This window comes from Astatotilapia calliptera, chromosome 13 (genome assembly GCF_964374335.1).
Source record: "Astatotilapia calliptera chromosome 13, fAstCal68.1, whole genome shotgun sequence".
Lineage (NCBI taxonomy): Eukaryota > Metazoa > Chordata > Actinopteri > Cichliformes > Cichlidae > Astatotilapia > Astatotilapia calliptera.
The window spans coordinates 23660245-23685935 of record NC_137434.1 but is presented as its reverse complement, the minus strand read 5'-3'; the positions used below and the strand labels follow the sequence as shown (position 1 = coordinate 23685935).

Here is a 25691-nt window from a genome sequence, read left to right as displayed (position 1 = left end):
TTCACATTATGGTGCAGATTATCACAAAAAAAATGTAAGCTAGAGTTATTTTTCCTTTTGCACAAAGTAAAATATAGTGTAAACAAAAAATGACACTGTATGCCCGAGTTCCAAAATTGTTAGAATTGTGTCTCAAAAGAGATGTGCAAATCCATGGATGCATTCCTACTGAAACCAAGAGATCACTACCAGACATAACAGAAGCTGAAATACATTTCCAGCATTTTTAATAATTATTGAATCAGAAGGCAAATAAAACACACACTACATGCTGAAACTTGCAATTGGCTTGCCTTACTGTGTATTTATCTTAGGTTCTATCTCAAAATTTCAGATTGACTCTTACCAGTAGTAACATGCCCCTCATTGTTCTGCATAAACATGCTCTTTGGCTTGTTTCCAGTTACCCAATCTGTGAGTCAGAAGTGATAGTCAAGTATTAAATGTTTAGTAGGGGAAGAATTGTGAATATCTATAAACAATGCAGTCAAAGGAGCTCGCAAAGAAAAGCGTCTGGACTTCTTTAGGTTACTTGAAGACGTTTCACCTCTCATCCGAGAAGCTTCTTCAGTTCTAAGGTCAAATGGTGGAGAGTCCCAGATATAAACCTAGTGGGAGTTTCCCCCCACAGAGGGACAAAAGGACCCCCTGATGATCCTCTAATCGCCTGAGCCAAGGTGTGAAAATGGGTGTGGGTCCAAATCAGCCAGAGTTTCGGGTGAGTTCATTGTGAAACCTGGCCCCACCTTATCATGCGAATTCCTGAGATCAGATGGCCCAGGATGTGAGTGGGCGTTAAGGCGTCTGGGAAGGGATCTCAAAACTGGATTATAGATGGCAGAGAGTTGGTGTCGTAAACCCCCGCCTCTGTTCAAAGATGGTCGCTCACAGTGGACATAGATGGCTTCTTTCACTCCTCTTTCAAACCATCTGTCCTCTCTGTCCAAAATGTGAACATTGGCATCCTCGAAAGAGTGTCCTTTATCCTTAAGATGCAGATGGACTGCTGAGTCTTGTCCTGTGGAGGTGGCTCTTCTGTGTTGTGCCATGCGCTTGTGAAGTGGCTGTTTGGTCTCTCCAATGTAGAGGTCTGGGCATTCCTCGCTGCACTGTACAGCATGCTGTCCATTATGCTGTACAGTGCAGCTGAGTCTTGTCCACAGGACAAGACTCAGCAGTCCATCTGCATCTTTAGGATAAAGGACACTCTTTCTATTGGCTGCCTCCGAAGTCCCACAGGCTAACCAGTAGGACTCCTTCTGGTGGTTTCTTCCATCTCCGGTGTCCACCATCTGGTTTGGGGTTACCCCCACGACAGGCACCAAACACCCGGCTGCAGCTCAGTGCAGCAGCTTGAGCAATGTTGAGGTGCTGAACATCGTGCATTCAGGCTCAATCCCCAGTCTTCCTCGGAATGCTGTTGAAATTCCGCCAGAAGCTTGAGTTGAACATCTCAAGGACCGGGGATTCTGCCTGGTGTTAGCAGCACAACCTCGGTATATGTTAACTATACTATACGCCAGGTTTGTCCAGTATCCTGCCCCGCCACCTGATCCAACTCACCACCACGTCTTGCTCATTTGGCAGCTCAAAACCTCTCTTCACCTGATTGTCCAAAACATATGGCCGCAGATCTGATGATACGATTACAAAATCGATCATAGACCTGCAACCTAGGGTGTCCTGGTGTCGCATGCACTTATGGACACCTTTATGTTCAAAATGGTGTTTGTTATGGACAAACCGTGGTTTGCACAGAAGTCCAGTAACAGAACAGTGCTCGGTTTCAGATCTGGTAGACCATTCCTCCCAGTCACCCCCCTCTAAGTCTCACTGCTGTTGCTCACATGAGCATTGAAGTCTCCCAGTAGGATGGCAGTCCTACTGAATCCCCAGGTGAAGCACCCCCAAGAACCCCACCCAGGCACTCAAGGAAGGTCGGGTACTCTAAGCTGTCGTTTGGTGCACGAGTGCAGACGACCGTAAAGCTACTCCAGGCAAAACAAATGGGAAGATGTGGGTTATATCAGGTGCAGGGAACAAACCCTCTAGTCCACTGAGAAAAAACTCTAAACTCCCATGGCAAATTGGGAGTTTGGTGAGGGACCAGACAAAGAGCAATTCAAAAACCGCTATTAGTGTGAAATCTACGGAACAGTTCACCCTTCCCAGGATTAGCGCTACTGGGGTCCCATCCTGGAGCCAGGCCCTGGAGTGAACACCTGGTGGCCTTGTCTTTGCCTATGGGGCACAGCCTGAATAGGGGGCCTGGCTCCACCCTCCAGTAGGCCCACCACCCGCAGGAAGCGCTGCCGGTTTGGAGCAGTGTGTGTTGGGTGGCAGCCAGGGTTGGAGACCCATCCCCTGTTACCAAGTCACGCCTGGGCTAGTGGGTGAGGATAAGAGGTACTGACTAGATATAGTTGGGCTCACCTCAACACATGGCTTGGGCTCTGGGACCAGTCTCCTGGAAAGGGCTGGACCAATTTGCCACGGCGACCTTACCAGGGGTAAAGTAGCGATTCATAAAGGGGATGTATGAATAATTCATCATTACTGTCATAAATGTCATCTGACCCCATTTATACCTTTCATTATTTGGTCATGTTATCTGTTGCTTGTTCTCTGTGATCACATATCACATATCACATCAAAATATCAGTAAGTTCACATCTTGAATGTAGGTCAGTATTGTAGCCGGGCGTCAGAGCCCAGCACGCAGCCAATGTAGCTGAAGACGCAGAATGTAAGAAAATAGACGTGAAGCCCAACAATGCACTTAGGGTTTCACAATATTTTTTTTTTTTTACCAATTGTTTGAAACATTTTCTGTGTAGACACTAAAGAAAAGACTGTTCAGAGTGATCTATCCCGACAGTGTTTCATGTTATTTTTAGCTGTAATTATGTGTCACGTATTGTGTTGAACTGTGAAGAGAGTGTATTTTTACGCTGTTATTAGGTAAGGCTTGTGATGTCAGGAAAAGAAAGAGGGTAGGCTGGCAGGCGGCACTTGTCCTGCTGTTGAATTATTGAGGCACAAGGATACTCTACTGTTACTGTTCATGGGCAAGAGCTGAGGAATAGACCCCCAGACTCCTTTTTTTGCTACCTTTATTCAGCTGATTTTCTTTCATGTGTCTCATTTCTCCCTCAGCCACCATTTCCTTCCTTTTTTATGCTTCTCTTTTTTGCCAGCTTTTCCTCCCTGCTTCTAGTCATGTCCTTCCCTCTCCGCTCTCTGCAAAGCTGCCGCATCGCAGACCATGCAGGCAGACGCGTGTGTGTGTGTTTGTGCGTGTGTGTGTTTTAGTTTTCAGGCTTTTGGTGGGCTTCTGGTGCGCCGCTGCAGGCTGATTGGCAGAGGCCAGATAAACGTAGCAGCGCTGCGTGGTGAATGTTTAATGGGACCAACTGTGAATATTTAATGAGAAAAAGAGAGTGAGAGTCTTATATGGAAGCAGAAAGATGTAGATATGGAAATGGAGAACGGGGCGGTCAGCGTTATACTCGCCAAAGCAAGAATAGTTCATGGTGTTAGTCTTTTCACAGCATGCAAACCTTCCTCTTTTCTTATTAAGACTTTGACAGTGTGTGTATCTGGAGGTAGTAACATTTTCCAAGACTGTCCTTCTGTCATATTCATGTTGCTGGTGTTTTTTTTTTCCTCTTTTTTTGCCTCTCGTGCCCATCATTATCCTTCCTGTCTGAATGACATATGGCATCATGTGGCAGCCAACTTGAAAAACATTTTCATTCACCATATAGTGCCAGCCAGTTTGGACTAAAACTAAGAGTAAGATCTAGACTAAGATTGTCACTTTTGAGTAGATTAACTATTGCTATTAGGCCAGTCTAGTCAGCTGGATTGCAAGTGATGACATATGATATTATGGTGCAGATTCTTTCCAAATTTCCAGGAAAAGCCCCCTGACATTAAAATTTTTAGATCAACTGTGCAGAACCATTGTATATTCAAACCAATGGTAATATATAGGCAAATCCAAGCTTATTTCAGCAATTAATTTGGCAATTTTGCTCAGAATTATTATTCCATTATTAAAATAGTTGCAAAAAATAGTGAAAATGGTAAAAACTAGTTTATAAATTTTTTTTAATTTTTTCCAACCTTTTTTTATTTTCTAACTGATCATTTAACCATTCGTCAGTTAAATATTTGATTAAATAATTAGATAGGGCTGGAATTCTTTGACTTTCTATGACCAATTGTATTTAATAAATTATTTTTATTGAAATGATTAATTATTAATATTTGACTCTGGTAGGATTACATCTGGAAAACCAAACCAAATATGTAGATGGATCCACTGTGGCAACCCTGTGACCTCTCTAGTTTTCAATCATTTTTTTATCTAGAAAGAGTTAATCTTCATATCACCTGTTTTCATTGTCACAAATATTTGCCTCAAGGCTTCTGCAAGATTTATTATTATGCTTCCCTAGCTCAGTAAGCCGTGGCTCAATTCAGAACATTATGATGTAGTTATTAGCAGTGGATAACTGCAATAAAATCAAAGTCCTATATTAAAGAAAGGAGGGAAACCAATTTTTCTGGGATAATCGCGGACACACAAATAGCTTTCTGTTATCCCTACCACACCAATTCATGAACTTGTGTGTTTTTTTTTGTTTTGTTTTTTTCAAGTCAATTAACCAAATAATGTAGGAAATATTTTTTGCAATTTAAAAAAGTCAGAATGGCAAATTGGACTGAAATTAACAGGTGAACCATTTATAAAAAATAATTATTAGTTGAAGCCCTTATCCAATTCAACATGTGAGAGAAACATCAGGAAGGCTGTAGATGATTGTTTGTAGTTGTGTGCCAGATATAATGAGATGCTTGAGATGAAGCAGGTACAGCACCAGAGGTGGCTAAATGCAGAATGCGTTTTTGTCAGCGAATAAGGTCTCACACTCATACACACAGAGACTAATGTTTATCTATGTGATCTGTAAAGTAATTAAACTTTATTGGTGAGTAAGTTACAGTAAAATACTGTTTCGTAAATAGAGAGGTTTTTATTGAGATTATTTATAGCCACAGTTGAAAGACTGAAAAGGCAATAAAGCAGGGTACACACATGGGAGAGGCATCAGGCAAAAATGTGTGTGATAGTGTGTTAGTCTCTCTGTATATGTGTGACAGCGAGATGACATCAAGCTCCAGAGCTCTCACGAGTTTTACTTTTCATGTCTTTTTATTGCTTGGTTCACTTCTTCTCTTCTACAAAAGAATTGACCAAAATTGATGTTTTTTGTGTTAGGGATATGTTCAAAGTAATACAAACTTAGAGCTAGCTTACTAGATCCAAGGTGACTCCTTACTGATCCTCAGAATCTGACTGTCGAGTTTAAGCTTAAAGCACCATTCTCACAGGGCTAGAGACCGATTGGCAATCACTGACAGCCTCAGGTTGCTAAGGAAAAATGTGTATTCCCTGGCTATTCAGCATGTAGATGCTGACAGTGGGTAGTTAAGTTAAAGTAATAGTTAAAATTGGGTACAAGACGTATACGGCACTGCAGCTCCTTTTCCCTCTAGTTTGCATAATACGCTTTGCAGTAGTGTTATAGTTGGCAAGTGTTTGCAGACAACTCAGGGTCTTACAAACAAACCTTGTAGTGACCAGTGGTTTCCAGGTCCAAGTTTCTAAGCCTGTATGACTGAGGCTTGATCTATCTTATTAGCCTACTGTTCCTGTTACGTGCTTAAATCAAAAATAGTTGAAAAAACCCCCTGTGAAATTCAAGGTTGTGGAGAGAGCTGGAGGCTAAACCACCTGAAATAGGCCACAGGTCTATACTGTACTGTTTGAGCTGAAAATAAACATGTATTTTTATAGATGAAAGGGGTTTTAATGGTTTACCTTTAGTGCGAAAGCTGGTCCTTTTTGGGATAGGTGTGAAAGTTGTATTGGTGGAGATCAATCACAGGATTTTTATGATGGTTAACGCAGTATATAACTGTACATCTTAGGTTCATTTTTAGTCTGATTTCACAGCTAAATTGTTATAATGCTACAGACACTTAAGGAGGGTGCTTAAAAAGACATCCACCTTTAGGCCTAAAGAAAATAAATGTCCATTCCCCAAAAAGTGCTATAAAAACTTTATATAGTAATATTTTTTTCCACTTTAAATTGGTCAGTCTTTTAAAACTACTTCTCCCTGAAATATTCATATAAAGTTTTAATTATATTTTCGTTGTTTTAACCCTTTAAATCCCAGTTGTATTACATGAGCGCCCTGTTTTTTTAGCCCCAAAAAACAAAAAAACTAAATATTTTCCAAAAAAAACATTTGAAGTAATATTTGATTGTTATTATAATTAGGCCTTTAGATGGGTCAAAGATTGGCACCAAAATTCATTTTGACCTGCCATTATTTTTTTTGCAGGAGCACATTAAAAAATGCATGCCTAAGGACAATTCCCCAAAAAGTGCAATAAAAATATTAAAGAAATTCACCCTCATGAACAATGCTTTATACTAGTCGGCCTATTGTAATGTACACGGGCATACTTTGGTAATTGAATATAACAACAACCTTTGTGTAAAATGATCATGATGTTGAGTAGAGTAAATTTAAATGAAAAATAAAATCTGATTTAACATGAATTCTTGTCTTAATTTTAGATTAATCAGATATAGTGACTGAAATGGTCATTAATGCTGTCTGTGGGTAAAGTACGTATGTGTGTCTGCTGGCTACTCTTCAGGGATGATCCACTCTTAATCGCATGCTTACTGTCATGCTGTCAATCACACAGCTTTTCACCGTGGTAACAACTACCTTACATTTCATGCAATCCTTAACACCGGATGGCTAAGATTACATCACCTTTGTCACCATATATTTAATGGTAACTTGGATTGCAATTCACAACACAAACTCCTCAGGCGTGAGGTCGGCCAATCAGAAGGCAGTGCTGTCGGTCAGATTGATGGTTTTCAGAAAATGCATTTAAAGGATGTGACCTTTTGTCCACTTATAATATGACAGCAGCCACTGAAGCAAATTCAAATTGAAACTCCCTCAACAGGAATCGAGTACACACTCATTAACATTCATTTCATAGAACCTGTGATGTCAACACAGTGAACTGCAGGCATAAACTGTAATGGCTCAATTCAAAGTGCTGACATGATCAGTGTCTGTGGCTTTGAGCAAATGCCAAATGCTAATTCACAACATAGAACAATGAGCCAAGAAAAATAAAAGTACGCTTGCTCCATATTTAATATCATAACTAGTAGAGAGATGTACCTGCCTGTTGAAACTCTTGTCAACCTCTATTGTGCACATTTGTCAGCATAATGACATGAGGGGATTTTGGCCATTCATTGAAATCTATAGATTTTGATTCTGTATTCTTTAAAGTGCAATTTATCTCTGTTTTATTTTGATGTAAACCAAATGTGTGATGCAAATTATTCTATTTCATAGTGGCGAAACATGCAAGCTAATACTGCACCATAGATTTGTATTTTTTGTTGTCTTTTTTGTGGAGGTCTGTTGTACAAAGAAACACTGAACACACAGGAAAAACTTGTTGGAAAGATCGATTTACTGACAACCTGCACTGCACCGTTGAATTCGAGTGGGTTGTGAGGTTGGAGACAGTGTTAAGTAGGTGGGAGAGGAAAATGGGAAGCCCTTAGAGCAGTTGGACAGCAAATGGATGAAGTCACCTTAAAATTTTTTTAGGTATGGCACAGAGAGAAGGTTTTTGAGTTGCTTAGCCAGTTATGGTGGCTTTTTGATATTCATCCTGCCAAATTAGACTTTTTTTTATGAGCTACATATTTCTAAACACATTTATTTCTTGCCTCATTTAACTTCTTTCACCACATTTCACCCTCATTTCAGTTAGTAATCTCCTCTTTAAAGCTGGTTATTTATCCAGGCAGCAGACGGTTGACTCTTCAACACACCACTTTACGTATCTAATTATTTTATTGGTGTATGCTTTTGAGTGTTCGTTTTACAAGATGCAAACCAGCCATACCCAGAAAACCACTCTGACATCTCTGCTAGACTCTAAATGAAGAAGAAAAAAAGGACACAAACATGCATGCGCACACATAGGATGGTGGATCTGTGTAAATATTTGTTCACCGTTGTTGTCATTATCTCCATTTGCACTTCGGGTTCTTTGATCAAGGCTGCTATTTTCCCAGGAGGAAGATGTTTGACAAGCGACACAGACCCAGAGTAGATCAAAATTACAAAGTCTGTTGCACTATTTTCTATGTAGTGCCTTTTTAGTGCTATCTGTTTAATAGTAACAAATGACACCTGTCTGCAAGTTCCCGGCCAAGTTAAAATGATTAAATAATCCCCACTTAAATCCGCTCTGTAGCTCCAACAACAGCTTGTAGTACTCTAATAAACGTGTTCAGTGGAGTCGAAGGCACGGCCACATCGTTTGGTTGAAGTGTGTCCTCCTTTCGACTGGCACATCACCAGCATGGTTGTTGCGTTTGTGTCTGCTTCCAAGGTTACAATCAAAACAGCCTTTCATAATAAAAGCTTGCTCACAATAAAAGTCCTATTCAGGGCCTGCTGCTGCCTTGACACACTTGTGTGTCGGTGTGAGCAATGATGGTTTTGTGCAGCCTTTAATGGAATGAAGCACTCGATCATCTGTGAATTATAATTACAAAATGAGCTGCTATAATATCAGAGCGCTTGATGTCACCACTTAGTGCTTACAGTGATGCAGTGAAATTGGATCATTTTAGGTTAAGAATAGCAACTTGTGCATTCCAGTCTTCATAATTGGCTAAAGTTAAAGACACCTTTTTCAGGTTTTTGTCCAAGTCAGAGTCTCTTAATCACTTTTATCCTGCAGCATTTTTGGAGTATAATTGTGGCAACATTTGTGAAATTAACAATGATTTCAGTCACTGAGAAGTGGTCATAGCATAGAGTTCATGTGAACAAAATAAACCATTCAGACTTGCTCTGCTACTGCAAAAAAAAAAAAAAAAACACATGGAGGGAAATGTGATAACAGCACAGTTAACTCATTGTTTACACAACACTTTCTGAGCCTGCACTGGCCACAGCTGAGCTTTTATGGTTTCTGATCCTGTGTGTTAAGGCTAATCCGTCCATATACAACAAACTATTAGCTCATTGCATCACTGAGCCGTTCACACTTTAAAAATTCCAATTTGCTTAACAGAAAAATTTTAAAATTAACGTTTCATCAAGATTAATACACAGAGAATGTTTACATTTGAACATCATACAACATTTAAAATTAAATGCCAAAGAACAGTGAAAGTATTTTGAGAAATTTATGTTCCTTATATACAATGTTAGATTAGCAGAAATTAGCTGTGGCTATCAGGTTTTGAGCTAGCTGAACAATAAATAAACAGGAAGGTTTTTAACTATGATGAAATTATGATAAAAGAGGTGTAGTTAGAAAATTAATGCTGTTTTTAATGTGTAGTTAAATCATTTGGCTAAAAAAATTTATTCTAGGGTTCCATACGCTTCCATCCATTTGCTATACTAACCTCTTACCAGCTTTCACTTTATGGGTCAGAAAGAGCACATGGATAGTAGATGTAATTGTGTGCTTTTTGTAAATATTGAGTAAATTATGTTATTTGTTTGAAAATAAAGTTCAGTTCATGTGTTTCTGGCTATAGTCTTAATTTAGTTCTTTGCTCAAAGTACTTGAGGGTTTTTTCTTTTGTTTAAAAAAAACCACTAAATTATGAGCTCCTTATATCAGTAGTGCATTCACGTTTTGTTAACCTCATGACCTGCGTTAGTTATCACAGTCTGAATAGTTTAAACTCGCAGCAGGGATGTGTTCAACAGCTCCCAAGCTGCGATGCTGTTACGTGTTCAGATGTCTTTAATAACATGTGGCATAGTGAGCTGTCAGAGTAGTTCTGATAAATCTAATTTACCTTTTAATCTTGAGTTGTATTTGCTTAGCTACGCCACAGTGTAGATGAGATAACATGAAGAAAAAAACCATTGTGTAGCAATGACTGAAACGACTATTTATATTTAAATGTGCCATTACTAGAGCTGGGCGATAGAACGATAACGATATGTATCGCGATATAACTTTTACTCGATAGAGAAATTAAACTATCGCGATAGACTTCGCCGCTCTTGTCCTCTTAAAAAAAAAAAAAAAAAAAAAAGGTCAGCCAATCCAAATTAAGTAGCGCAGAGCCGAACCAATCACAGCCGCAGCGTCACGTCGCGTGACTTGTTACGTACAGCACAAGTGCCAAGCCGCACGTGTGTATGTTTGGGAAGCAGCCAGCGGGTAATGGAGGAAATGAGTGCGCCGACTAGAAAAATCAACCGAGCGTGACCGAAGAGAAAACAGATGATGGTTCCAATGCCGGAGAGATTGTCGAACGGAAGAGCCATAGAAGTTCCGTAGTGTGAAGGTATTTCGGCTATTTCAAGTCTGACAAAAAACAGAGTAGCGTGCACTGTAAATTGTGCCGAAAGCAAGTCTGGAAATACAATAAACTGGTGCATGCGTCACACTGTGCGCCACGTTATTGTTTCGGTGAAATGAATTTCTACAATACTGTTACTGTTAATTCTACTCTCTGCAGTGGTTAAATGCTTACATATACACACAGTTACTGTCCCTCCACACTTACGACTCGGTTCTGCTTCTATGCCCCAGCTTTGTTTACTTTTTCCCACCGAGGCTTCTAGACTTCTGATTGGCCAACATTTCTGCACGGTTAGGAATCTAGCGCCACCTGCTGCTTTGGCATGTTCATAGCAGCATTTCCTTCATTTCTGCCTTTATGTGTGGACGGGATTCTTTTTTAAAACGAAAACGGAAAATCTCCGTTTTCAAAAATACCCGTGTACGTGTGGACGTAGCCTCAGTCTCTGACTGGAAGCGCTAATTCGTCATTCGGCTTTTGTCAGACTAAAGTAACTGTTAAAACTGTTTGAAAAGCTAAGCTATACAACAAGGAGAGATTGAGAATTTCCTTTTAGTTCTCAGTTTATTTGATATTGACAAAAGTTAGTCAATTTTGTCTGTTCTTCTGTAAAACAAACTAAGATTTATTTTTAGAATTAATATTTTGTTTCTAAGTGGAATTGACAATTTAGTCTGTTTCATTTGTTCTATTTTGAAACTTAAACGCTTTAGCGGCTGCCTTTTGTGTAGTTTGCAATATTTGCCTTTATTTATCTGAAAAAGTCTCATGTTCCTTAAGTACATCTACCCTGTTGAACTTATTATGGGAAATAAATATTTAAATAAAAACAAGCTGCTGATTATTTCACATTTTACTTGTGAGCAACGGCACATTTAAATCTTACAAATATAGTTATTTGGCTTATATCGTGATAGATATCGTTATCGCCTGAAATGAAAAAAACATATCGTGATATGAAAAAATCTCATATCGCCCAGCTCTAGCCATTACTATTTTTTTTTTCCTTCACCGTGACTTCACTTTTTCATTTCTGCTACTGACTGTAAGACTTTTACATGCTGCGTAGCTTTCTGCTTTGATCCATTATTCTAAAAGACCAGTGATATTAAGAACATTAGTTTGGGGTCACTGGACAAAAATGATGAGATGATGATGCAGCACTAATGATGGGATTTTGTCAGTTTAAATGATATGGAAGTGAAGGTTAAAAAGGGATTCTGCACGATACTAGAAAACCTTTTTTTACAACAAACATCTCTTTTTTTTCCCTTTTTTTTTTTTTTTTTTTTTTGTTGCAGATGACGTTATTACTTTACGGAGAGAAATTTGCCTAAAAAGTGTTGCAAATGCATACGACATGTCCACAAACGTAAACTAAGACTTACAAATGTGTGCGATGATTTGTGTGTAACTTTTAATGGCCTCACGAGCAAGTGCTTCAATCCACACACAAATACAAAGCAAACTATTTTACAAATGCGTACATCAAAACCTGAAGAAATTCTAATACAGTTTATTAAGTTCAACTCACAAATCCGATAATTGTACCTTATGAAGACCGTTCTGTGCGTCTGTTTCTAAAAACAGACCTAACATCTGTCTCGCTCACTCCAAAACCTTAAATATAAATCGCATAGCACAAATTGCCTACTATGCACAGATCTGTGTCATGCATAGATCCACAAATGTAAGATGGATTCAGTTAACATCTGAGCTTCCACTGCATACATCCCCCCCAGTAAAGTGGACGTTTGTTTTTCTAAGTAAACAGAACGACTCGTAGCAACAAGAAAACACAGATTTACCAGTTACAGATACTACACAGTAGCCTATAAAGGTTAATATAAGGTTTAAATAATCTGCTGGACGTTCTTCTGCTGGGAAAAGTCAGTCAGTGCTCAGCTGCAGATGGGGGAGCACCGTGGTTGTACATCACTGTGGATCATCCTCTGCAGTGAGTATATGCTAACTAATCTCTGTATATTTTGCATGTAGATATAAGCCAGGTAAAATGGAATAACACTTTGATGTAAATTTTACCATTCTGTGATGAAAACAGGCTGACATCCTGAACATTAGCGTAAAGAGTAACCCTGAACAGGCTACTTTGTCGTGTTTGTAGTTGGTAAATCTGTGTTTTCTAGTAAAGGGGTTACAAACTGTTCTGTTTATTTAGAAAAAGAAACGCACGTATGAACTGGGCCAGATGTCCCAGTATGACACTGGGACAGAATACATCTTGCATTGGTGGATCTATGCGAAGCTGGCAGTGTGAAATTTGTCTCAAAACCCAACATGGGCTTGCGACGTGATCTGTGCGTATCAGGCGAGTGAGAGAGATGTTACATATAGTTTTAGAAACTACTTTTAAACGTTTAAGATTCTGCTCTTTTCAGTGTCAGGCTGACCTGGCTGAATGAAATGTTCCATAGTGTTATTTTCTGTTTCAATCTAAACTATAAAAAAAGACAGCTAGTGCCTTTTTTGTGTGTAGCTGCACTTAATTGTTTAATAGAACATTTACTGAATTAACAAGACAGAAACAAATCTGCAAATATTTTTGTCACATTATTTGGAGTTCGAAATCTGTGTGAGGTTGCAAAGCATTGCCATTGTCAGTTGTGTCTTCTGTAAGTTGGATAACCTAGAAATATTATGAACATATTCAGATAAACTACACCAATCAGACGTCTTGGCCCACTTTCAAAAGGAAGCTGAAAGTTACAGGGCAGACAGTGACACAAGAAATCTCCAAAATAGAGCCTAAAACAGCACAATTTGCATTTATTTTTTTATCTCTCTTCTCAGAAACACATTTGGGATCCCAAAAGATCCTCAAAACATTATACAAAATCTCCAAACATATTTGTTGCACGCTAGGAGAGAACAATTCTGCTACAACTCTACCACATAAAATCTGTGATTTCAGATGTTTAAACATCCTGTGGCAGGTATGTGCCATTTCATTTAATCACCACCTTTACTTATTTTCAAAAGGCAAGCTTTTAGATTTGTATTATAGAAAGTAAACTGCTTTGTTTCTGTTGGCACTTTTCTTTAAGGAAACGCCAACTTCTGGCAGCTACAAACAAATGGCAGTACTCGGAAAAAAGCCAGTCAAATTTCAGGATGTTAACAGGCAGTCAGTCCCACTTGGCATCAGATTTGTGTCTTCTGCTTTCATTGCCAAAGGCTTAGACATACATATTGTTGTTTACCCACACTCAAGAAACTTGACAATAAAAGAAATGCTGTCCCTTTTTACATGGTGGGCACTGGAGCAAAAACACTAAAACACCACTTCGAAGCTTTTCTGTCCAACTACTGACCTTTGAAATTGTGAAACAAAACTAAATGTCATGAATTAAAGCAGCATTTTATTAATCTAGATTACATGTGCAATTAAAACTACCCCATGACACATCACTTCTGGGCTCAGGATGCTAATATACACATTTTTTCAATGCTACTTGATATTTCTTTACTCCTGAAAACAGCTAGATGTTGAATAGCATGCCCTGATCTCCCGAGCACACAAATGTTTAATGGGTCCTAGCCAATCAAGGTTGCTAGGACCCATTTAAATATTTGTGTGCTCAGGTATACTTTTTTCGTTAATTATTTTGATATTTTGATAGATTTTAAATATCCCAGTGGCAGATGTAATTGAGAAGTAGAGCGATAGGAACTCATTGTCACACATATGTTCAGGATGTGTCCAGTTAGCAAAGCAATGAGCAAGTACATTTTTAATTGCTGGAAAAATTGAGAGAAAACAAAAACATTTCTTGTGGAGCGTAACTTTAATGTACTCTCATAAAATGTCATGGGAGATCTAAAGAAGTTGGGAGAAACCACTGGCTGAGTTAGTGTAGAGGAAAGAGAAGCTACTGTATTCATCTGATGAGACATATTTATGTACATTCATGCTTTTGTTTGTTTGATTTCAAAAAGTGCATTTTAAGAGAAAAGTAAAACCAAAAACCTCTGTTGTTGTTTGGGTAGACACCCAGCTACACATATTCAGTGCCCATTTTTCATCCAGCCCATTTTAGTGGAAATATTAATGGGGATCCCTGATATCCTCCATGCCCATAAAACTAAACAGAAGAATTTTTCCACTCGGTCACAAATGTTCAGATGAAACTGCTTCCTCCCCGTTTTTATGTAATGTATTTCATTAATTTAATGAGGCAGGTCAGGCCTTAACTTTGAACTAGTGCAGTGTCTACAGCATTGCTCCGCTTCTTTATTTCATCTGCAAAATCTCTCACATATGCCTGGTCTGCGAAGTATCATTATTCAGGTTTAAGTCGTTCTGACCCCCTGGTTGCTCAGTCATTTAAAATTATGTTCTTGACATAAATCAGATGTTTATATTTTGAAATGTGCTGAAGCTCAAGATAAACTTGCATTTGTGAGAGCAAGAGTTACTCTGTTCTTTTCTGTTCTCAGATGTAGGGTTAAAAAACAGAAGTGGAGTATTTTCTGAGCGTTTTCTGTGTATGATGTTGGGGTCTGAGAGGTAGTTTAGTTGGTGTGTATGGCTTACTGTGTGTTACGTTTAGCCGCTCTATGAAATTTAAGGAGGCCTTAGCTGACCTGCTGGCAGAGACCATTAACGTCAGGTTGCTGCACACCATGGTGAATGGAGTCTGTGTCTTTGTGCCAGGACCCCATACAGCGTTTAGTTAGAAAAGTTCTCTTTGACCAATGGGATAACAACTATGACCACAACTTCAACTCCTTTAAACTTGCCCCTGTGGGAAACTTGCAGAAAGGTGTGTAGACTCCCAAAAGCTAGAGGAGTTTGACAGCATGGGAAGAGCAGCACTTTATCATGCATGGAGTAACACTAGTAGGGTTTTGGGATTTCTGTCTTTGTCTAAAAAGACTTAAGTAGATCTATCTTACCGGACAACCTCAGAGCAGTCTTTGTTAGTAAAATACACTCACTGGCCACTTTGTTGGTTACACCTAGCTAGTACTGGACCAGGACCCCCTTTTGCCTTAATTCTTTATGGCATAGATTCAGCAAGGTGTTGGAAACTGATACTTTGGTCTGTATTGACTCGACAGCATCACACAGTTACTGCATATTTGTTGGCTGTACATCTATGACGCAAATCTCCAGTTCCAACACATCCCAAAGGGGCTCTATTGGTTTGAGATCTGTTAACTATGGAGGCAATCTGAGTACAGTGAAACAAGCTGAGCTTTGTGACATTTTGTCGCTCACTGGATATTTTCTCTTTTTCAGACCCATTCTCTGTTAATCCTAGTAATGGCTGTGTGGGAAAATCCCAGTAGATCAACATTTTCTTAAACATGTTAAAAGTCACCAAAACCATCTTTCTGAGGCCGTTTCATTTATTCTTCAGCAGGTCATCTTGAACATGTCTGCATCCCTAAATGTAGCGAGTTACCTAATCAACCAGAGCCTGGATTGTGAGACAAGCTTTATATGTGGAAATGGTTTAAGGCTTGTTTCTTGTTGCTTTTTTTTTTCCATTTTGCTCTTGGCTGACTTAGTGCACTAGGTCAGTCTCTGGGGTCCAGTAGAGCAGCGATGGTGTCTGTTTTTGCCTAATTAGCATAGTGCAGAGGCGGATAAAAAAAGAGGCTAATCAAGAGTGAAGGGTTTTGAGGGCTGGGTGCAGTCCTGACTGCCCCTTTAGCTGAAGAGGAATGGAGAACTAAAACTACCAGATTACTAAAGTTATTTAGCTGTATGTATCATATCTTTATGATCAGACATGGATGGATGGATGGATGGATGGATGGATGGATTTGAAGCATCACCATTATCTCTCCAATATATTTCTTTCCTCCATGCCCATTATGGGCTTCTTATCGTATTTACATCATTCCGCTGTTGGCTTTGAGTAGACAACCTGATCCTCTGTATCGGCCCACTGACACAACACTGACCTCTCGCACCGACGAGATGTCTGACTAGAGTCACCTGTTGTTGCAAGAAGCTAAGAGAGATCTTTTAAAATCAGTGTCAGAAAATTGCATCTGCCTTTTCTGTTTCATTTGATTTTCTATACATCTTTGTCAGTCTGGCTCCGCTTCTGTTTCTCTGTCTGGCTCACTCTCTGTCTCATTGTATTTCTGTCTCTCAGCTTGCTGATGCGGGGCGGGCCAGGTCAGTGTGATTCAAGGCTGTAAGCCGGAGGAGGATTGGATCTATTTATAGGCTTGTCTGCTCTGGGCCACACTGACCCAAAGTCTATGTCTCTCTTTTCTGTCTGCCTGTTGAGTTCTGTCAGCCTGCCATTCAGTTAGCTCATCATCAGTTGGTCTACCCTAAAATAGGAAAGTAATGCCTTCCAGAGTTTAACAAGCTCAGTGCCTTTGACAGCAGCAATGTCTTTGAGAGGCTGAAACTTTTTTTTGTTCATTGATCAGCTGATTGACTTGTTTGCAAAAAAAAAAAAAAGAAAGAAAGAAAATCTAAAAAGACAACCTTTAAATGCCCAGAGTCCAAATTGACAGTTAAGAAATTCAGGTATTTAAATCAGTCTGTTTGATAAATAATTGAGTTAATTACCCAAAATTTGGTTGAATAAAAAAAACCATCTGAATGAAGCAACTGTTTTGTTGTCTTTAATCAAGAACTGTATTTTTTGTTTGTTATTTGTTGAATTTGTCTACCAAAAAATGCTAAAATTGTTTATTTGGATCTGAACCACTTAAATAAATCATTGTATTAAGATGAATGCACTCAGGCAGTAAACTGCATTTATCCTATAGTTTGTGTAAGACGAACACACGAAGCTGCTCGCTGTGCATAAGAACTTAAAGAGGATTAGTCAAGTCCACGTTCCTTCTGTCATTGATTTAGTCCTGTTTATATAGACTGTAAATCATAAAAATCATTTAGTCCCATTCATGCAGACAGTAAATCATAACCAGCAACAGCAATAGAAAGTCTGGAGGATCAGCCAAGAAGTTTAGACTGCATGATTCACTGCTCTTTTGACTGGACTTCTTAAGACTTATATATTGTCAGCAACATTTGTGAGACACCAGGATGTTTTTCTTTTTCTTCATATTGAGCAAAAATGCAAAGGCTGCTTGATCTGCCAACCTTTCTGCCTGCCAAGTAGAGCTGACTGTGGCTGAAGACGTCTGCAGTGCAGAAGACCCCGACACAGCTCAATGACTAGGCCTGAGATGTATTCATTTTCCTAGAAAAGTGTGGTCTCACCAGAGCCCATAAATGTCACAGAGTGAATAGGAATTTGCTGTGAGATAGGGCGCTACGTGAAATGAGGTGTGTGCGTCCAGTATTGACAAAACATGGCAGGAATAGATAAATTAGATATATTAGATTAATATAATGCATAACATAAGGCATAACTCTATAACAGTGTCGACATAACCACAGTGGTGTTAGCATTTTGGCTGCTAGTTAGACTTTTCAAGCTAGAAGTCACCAGAGCGTAGAGTGGGGTCCTGTCAGCTAATACTAGCAAGCTTGGTTAACAAACTGATTTCATAAACTCTGAAAGGCCCTTTCAGACTGGACATGTAATATCGTGTGAATATTTCGTGCATTAGAAATATTTTCACCTATTCTTATTGTAACTTCACTACATGAATTTGCAGCATTTACTTTTTCAAACCAAGTTTGATTTTTTTCGGATGTTTTGGATTCGACTAAACAGATCTGACTGTATTTAGTAACAGGTGTGCTCATAGCTCAAATTCCGCAACTGTGCTGAATATGGAATGACACTGAAACAGTAAAATGATACTGTTTTACCTCAGACACACAGCTAAACACTGCTTCAGCTAACTCGACTCTCTGAAATGATTTCTCTACCTCCCCAGGTGTGGTCCCAGCTCTGCTAACATGACCTAAAACTGCCCCACTGACATCCTGAAATATGTACGAAATTGACCGTGATACAGCTTTAACTCCTAGATCAAACCATAATATTCTTGCTGCTCCTATGTTCTTGTGAGAGTTGGATGAACCCAGAATCTCTGTTTCTTCCTTTTGTCGTTTTGGAACATCAGGATCAGCTCATCGTCACTTCATGTCAGCTTTGTTTTTTTCTACATTCCGTTTTTTGAGGAGAAATGTTTGGCAAAAACGCAACACATTCTGTGTTTTTACAGGTTATACATGAAGTTCAGATCTGTAAAATTACACAACCCGTTCAGTGTGTAAAAGTCTTTATAGTGCCACCCACAATCACAGATACCTGGTTATTAAGCTGACTAATGCTAACAGACTAATTATATACCATAATTTTACTCAACAAGACTCCGAAGCACTTGGAAGTTAAGAACAACACATCAAGCTATGTCATTTGTCAGATAATGGCAATAAAATCTTCAAAAAAACACCAGTACCACAAACAGTTTCATTAGTGCTGTCAACGTTAACCTCGTTAAAATGACGTTAACGCCATAACTGCATTAACGCAGCAAATCTCCGTTAACGAGTTACTGCGGATCGCCTTGTGCGTGGGGCTGGATGGCGTCAACGGGTTAATGAGCTAACCGCGCTAATGCGTTGACGCCGTGCAGGTTGTCCTTTTCTAGGACTTGGCATGAGAGTTTATTGACTCACTTTTTGAAGGGACTGGCTTCATATTTCCTTAGGGTTTTACTTGAGGCATACCAGGTGGGCAAAGGATATGTAGAAACTTAGGTGGACACATTGTGATCCAGACTGATTGCAAAATATCTGTCATAGCTTCTGTTAACCTTGCCGGCTTCACAGTTGGCTGAGCACAGGACAATATTCTGATTTCTATTTGATTATTAATGCTTGAATTTCAGAATGATCGCTTGTAGACCCAACGTTAACATACATTGGATGAAATGTAGCTGTTGAGCCTTACCAAATGCTGCCAAACATTTTAGATTTAAGATCTTCCACCTTCACATGCACTCCTTTACAGGAATAAATATGTCTGTGATTCAGGACACACCCTGTGGCATTTAGGTTGTTTGTTTCAGGACAATAAAATTAGAGCATCCAAAAGTGGTCTGTGTGGATTTAGGCTGTGTTGTTTTGCATGCTGGTTTGTGCACAATAAGGAAACAAGGCTGAGAGCTATGCTTTTAGTTGTGCTCACAGCACTCTTTTCATTGACTTGACTGTAACTTTGCTAAAGGCTTCAAATGGAATTGTGAGGTTGTCTAATGGCTTTGTCGAGTCAAAAAATGTGTGTAACAACAGCCCATACACACAGATACTCCCTCATACATTACACTACTTAGAGGAAGTGTAAGGATACAGTGAGAAACAAAAGGTGAAGGTAGAACGTTGTTTTCGTGGTCTCTGTTTTCCCTTTCACAGTTCATCATGTTGAAGTATAGAAAGCTGGATGTCTTACATACTAACAGTAGGTTCTTGGTGCATCAGCTTTAGAAACATAGTACCTGCCCATGGGTGTTTTTTGGGCTGAAGTTGTTTCACATGAAGAGTCTAATCAGGGGTTCATCCCACTAATATCTGTGGTTAGGAAGCAGGTTGTCATGTTTGCTCGAATCATCTGATGAAGAACAATTGTGATGTATTGTTGACTGAGGATGAAGGATCCCTGACAGTCTTGATGGAGCTGCTAACTGACATCTTGAGTACTTACATATTTTATGATTATGTATTTACTTATGATGTGCATGCTGTAAATAAATGGACTTCTACTTGGAATATATTTGTTAAGAGTTTGAAGATAGAACAAAAAGTCAGAATCAAAATGTTTGCCGGCTAGCCATGTTGTTTACTCTCATTATTGCATCTATTAAAGCATTATCTGTATTCTGCCATGTGAGTGGAAGATAATTGATGTACATGGTTCATGGGGTTTGGATCGTTCTTCAAGAAGTTAATGTATGCTGAAAGATGACATCTATTCTGTCTATCCATTCATCCACTCCCCCTGTCTGTTTGGAGCTTCTAGATGAGAGAGTAATAAGCAGAGGGCTGGCTGGATAAATGAATATGATGATGTGCTGCACTGTCAGGCATCACTCAGTCCAATTGGGCTAAGTGCTGTGTGCTCTTCACTTTGGAGCAGACAGTGTGATATCATACCATCTCTCTGGGAAGCAGTCGAAAGGGTGGGCTTGCATATGTAAGAGGGTGGGGATGGTAAACTCTGGGGGTTTGACTTGATGGTGGAACAAACATGCACAAAACATGCACACAACTTCTTCCTCCATATATGATTCATCATTAGGGCCTGTGCCAGTGAGTGCCAATGTGGTATTTTTTTCTCTTTGTGTTAATTTCATAGAAAAAACAGCATGTGCAGAAAATTGATATTTTTAACGTAACAGTGTTCAGAATTGTTTAACGCTTTCTAGTCTGTACAAGGACTGCTTCATTTATCATTAAAACTCAACTGTAACTGTTTTTGTTGTCTTTTGTTAATATAGAGTTGTTTATTTGGTTAACTTTTGTGTCTGTGGCGGCTTGGGACTTGTGGAAAACAGTCGCTTTCACCTCATGTTTCTTATGGATTTCACTGTACTGCATTTTTGTCTGTTTATGTTGGTATATCATATCATAAGTGAAGTATATCGTATCATGGGCTGTGAAGTGATTCAAACCTCTATAACATATTGTATCTATAAAACTGAACAACTCTTATTTCTGAAGTTAGTTTTTTACTCTGAGCTGCAAAAGGCTGATGGGATATTACCATCAGCCCTTTGCGTGGGTGGGCAGACAGCGTGGCAACCAAGTTTAAGAATGAGATAACTCAAGAATGTGGTGAGGTAAGATTTTGAATTTGATAGCAATGCTGTAGCTGCATCTACTAAAAATCTCAGATGATTTACAATCTCAGTGACCCTGACCTCAAGGTAAAGGGTAGAGGTCAAGTTTTCAGAATCTTATAACACAATAAATTGAGAACAGTGTCACCTAGATCTTCAAAATGATACCGTAGGTGAATCTGCTATGAGACTGAGGGATAGTACTGGTGGCCACCAGTATTTTTCAACTTCCTGGTTTTTGTAACTCTTTTAAAACTGTTGTTGTTGTTGCTACAGACATGTCTGAATGTATCCCTACTCATAGAGTCGCTTTTGTTAGACTCATGGGAAACTTTTTTTGGTGCGATTGCAAATTGTCTTTCAAACATACGGAGTAAAACACAACATATGGTTAATAGAGACTTTGTTCCAAGGCTGGCTAGTTATTAGTGTAGTTGCACATGTCTTGAAAGACATTTTCTTACTTCTACAATGGTTCCATTTTTAAACTATGTGTCACTGCGCAGAATTAAACACACTATGTATATGTTTTTTCCCATTTAGAAATACCAGATTTAGAGAGTTAATTCTCTAAATTTTAGGTCGGTTGTTCAACTTTCAGCACCTGTATAACAGCCCGTCTGTCTTATTTCTAATGACTTACTAGCTGGTCCTGTTGGTTCTAGAAAAAGCCTACAGTTACCTTTCTGTCAGTCACTTTCTTTTCTATAAAATTTGTCTTTTTGACACCAACTCTTCTCACATTTTTTTTGTTTTTTGCTGATACTCCTCAGTCAGTTTGCAGTGTTTCTAAGCAGACTGGGTGCCAAGCTTGTCTGCCATCACAAGCGTAATAAAGTCGTCATATCAGGCCAGGATCGAAAAATAGTCCTATTTTTGCAAGCAGATCCAACTTCTAAGAATACAACCAGCCAAAATAGCCCATTATGGCTTTGAGAAGAAGGTTGTGGAATGTCTGTAGACTGCTTTGATATTTTCTTTTTCTCTGAAAATGCTGGACTTATCAAAACTTTTGTGTCTGTGAAGCCTAAGCAAAAAGCATAGATATTGAACTGAACAGGACAGGTATACACTGTGTATGCTGTGCAGAGATATGTAGGAGAAGCACTACAGCTGACTGGCTTGCTGTTTCAGAGTTTTGGGGTTAAATGTAGGGTACTGTTACATCCCTTACTGTATCTTCCTGTAGTATCTTGTTGCTGATGAGTGCAACAGATTTCACCGGAAATTCATAACTTCGGACCTGTGTGCAATTAAGGAAGAAGAGACAAAGGTTACAGCTTTAAATTATCAAATAACCTGAAACAATTCTCACTTTTTTATTTTTATTTAAGCAAGTTAATGTTCATAGGTCTGCAAAAACTTTGAAAATACGAACTGTTTAAAATGTACAGAACGAGTCATCTGGCCACCCATTTCTCAGTACTTGGGGTTACATTTAAACACTGTTATTAACATTCAGAGGGAATTAAAAAGTTGTATTTTTTATTTCAAATAATATTAGCTTTCAACAAGGATATTGAAGTATTACTGCTGTCATTTGTGTCTTGCTGTGAGTGCCAAGTCAAATATAGAAGTGTAATTTGATTTCATAATATTTTGTAGGCACACAAGACCACAAATTATGTATTTACATGGTAGCCACTGAATTGTTTTTCCACTGACTCTACAGTCCCCTCTGTGTTTGCTGTGGAGGAAGGAAGTATTTCCTATTCACTTTTCCTGTAAGTGTTTTTCCAGCCTGTTCTGAGATTTGATCCAACTGAAGCCTTCTCTGACCTCTGAGGTACCTCCACCCTATGAGCTTAGCTCACTGATTACAGCTTTTTGTTTGGTAAAAGTGTGGGGATTGCCAGCTGGCACAGCTGATTGACAGTTTTGCCACCAAATCTGCTAATGACTGAAAGTTTACACTATGCTTTCACCTATAGTTCTAGTATATTAATGATTGCTTCAGTTTTCTCACTAATTGGGGTTGAACTTGTCATATTCTCTTGACAGTATTAACAAGAATCTTTTGTTGTCTTCTTAGGTTTTCTCCTGTCTGTCATTGTGTTCCTCTTTTTCTCCCTTTTTCTTTCTTTTTTTCATCTTAGATGTGTCACTCATTGCAGAAAAGTAAGTTAAATAAAATGGAAGCCGGTCCTTGTTTCCATCAGCTACCTTTTATAAAAATATGGTGTATTTGAGGACATGAGATAATTACCCATGACATAACAGTACAACTATTTCCTCAACTACAACTGTCTTTGCTGCTTTCAATCTTAGAGACTTTAATACATTAACATGTCACCTTTGATTGGCTTGTACCATTTTTTTTTATTATATTATGACATGCAACAAACATCAGCATTGAATTTGCAGTTACATACCCACTGTGTATAATAGGCACAGACAGAGTGTTACTTATTTTAATTTTATCTTTTGTGTCCTACCTACATCATGCTGTGTGGTGCAGTGGTGTTGTGTAACAAACCAGTGGCTCTTTGTGCAGTGCAATGCAGGAAATGTAATTAGTCTGTATCGCACCTCCAAATCTTTATCTTTATAAGGACTCACAGATCTCCTGTTACAGTTTTAACTAACGTTGACTGTTACTAAGATCAGTATCAGTAGTATTTATAGTATGTGATGACTTTTCATATGTTTTGACATTTTAACATTCAAAAATTCATTTTATTAAAATAAAAATGTGCGTCGAATAAAGGGAGATGAAAATACATTAATAGTAGACGACAAGAGAGCTTCTTGATTTTTTCACCAAACCATTTACTTTGACACAGCGTGAATGCATACGTGTTCCACTGCGAATGATGTGTGCTACAGCAGATATCAGTATGTTTACTCATTCCGGCTCTATCAACATGTACACAGGTATTTTGGAAAATATGTGTAATTTTAGATGCATTATGGCCTTTTGTTCATGGGTAAACCACATTTTAAGTAACTGGAAATTACCTTAAAAAAACTCTTTCCACAGTGAGGATTTTTCATCTGCTAATTTATAACACATGTATTGCTTCAGCATGGCATTAATTACTTCCTTGATATGTTTTTGTGTTTTCATGTTGTGGAGACATAACAAAACTGGAAAATTCCTATTTTTAAAAAATACCTAAGATGTTCCAACACCTCCCAAAGCTTTGGCTGGACAATGATTAGGACAGTCTACCGTGACTGACTGGCCGGTAGACCAGAGCATGTCACCTCAAGGTTTTTTCTTTATTTAGTGCATAGATTTACACTCACCATCGCATTTTTTTTTTTTTTTTTAGTAAATCCAGCTAGTACTGGGTTAGACTTCCTTTTGCTTTCAGGAAGTCTAACCTGGTACTCCCTAATTCTTCATAACATAGATTCATCATGGAGCTGGAAACATTTCCCAGAGATTTGGTGCATATTGATACGATGGCGTCACTACAGATTGATTGGGTGCACATCCATGATGCACTACATTCCATAGGTGCTCTATTGGATTGAGATCTAGTCTGTGGACGCCTTGTGAGTACAGTGAATTAATGTTCAAAGTCTGAGATGGTTTGAGCTATGTGACAGTGGTGTGTTTTTGTAATCTAATGTTGTTGGATATTGGTGAGTACAGAAAATAGGATAATTACTCAACTATTGCACCCATTCTGGCCTTCTTCAACGTTCAATGCGTTGTTCATTCAGAGATGCTCTTCTGCATGCCTTGGTTCTAACAAGTGATTATTTTTGTCACTATTTCTCAGTTTCAGATCATTCTCTATAAACCCTAGAAATTTTGTGTGAAAAAGTCTCAGTAGTAGTAGTTTCTAAAACACTCAGACCTATCTTTCTGGCAAAACAACAATGTCATGTTTAAAGACACCTAAATTGTATCTACTGTATCTGTGCAACCAGTCTGCCTGAAAAATGCAGCTGCATACACACACATAAAAAAAAAAACAGCTTAAAACTCATATTTTTAAACTTGCTTTTGGTTGATTTTTGTTTTTATGTTCGACTTAAATTTCAGCCGGTTGTATGGACCGTGCTTGCCCTCCTAAATGCATTAAGTTGTTGAACAGATGTTTACAGTGAAGTGCCTGGTGAATGTATATTGATAGCCATATAAGTTGGGCAGAACAAGTGGTGTTCACAACAGGAGCCATACTTCTGCTTAGAGTTGTACATATCTGTAGCTTTTATGATAGAAAACCAATAACACATTTTTGTTTCCAATTGGGTTTATTTGATGTGTTTATGTAGCGTGTATAGTACAATGTTAGTTTTCCCCCGATACTAAATTCAAAGGTTTTCAAAAGGTTTACAAAAAAAGCAGTAAGGAATTGGTGACTGTGATTTTCAGCTTCAGTGAAAAAAAGATATTGTCAGACAATATAAAGATATATCAAGAAGATAATCTATTATGCAATTACAAAATGATGGTCAAACTAATATTTTTGGGATAAGGGATGTCCAGTGTCTCTAACCCTCTGTTGCGAAC

The 25691-nt window shown here is 38.6% G+C and overlaps 1 protein-coding gene across 41 annotated transcripts in view; it reads left to right on the top strand.

The window, feature by feature from the left end:
• The window catches only part of camk2g2 (calcium/calmodulin-dependent protein kinase (CaM kinase) II gamma 2), a 76177-nt gene that overhangs the window by 9260 nt on the left and 41226 nt on the right, over positions 1–25691 (top strand). The window lies entirely within an intron of this gene.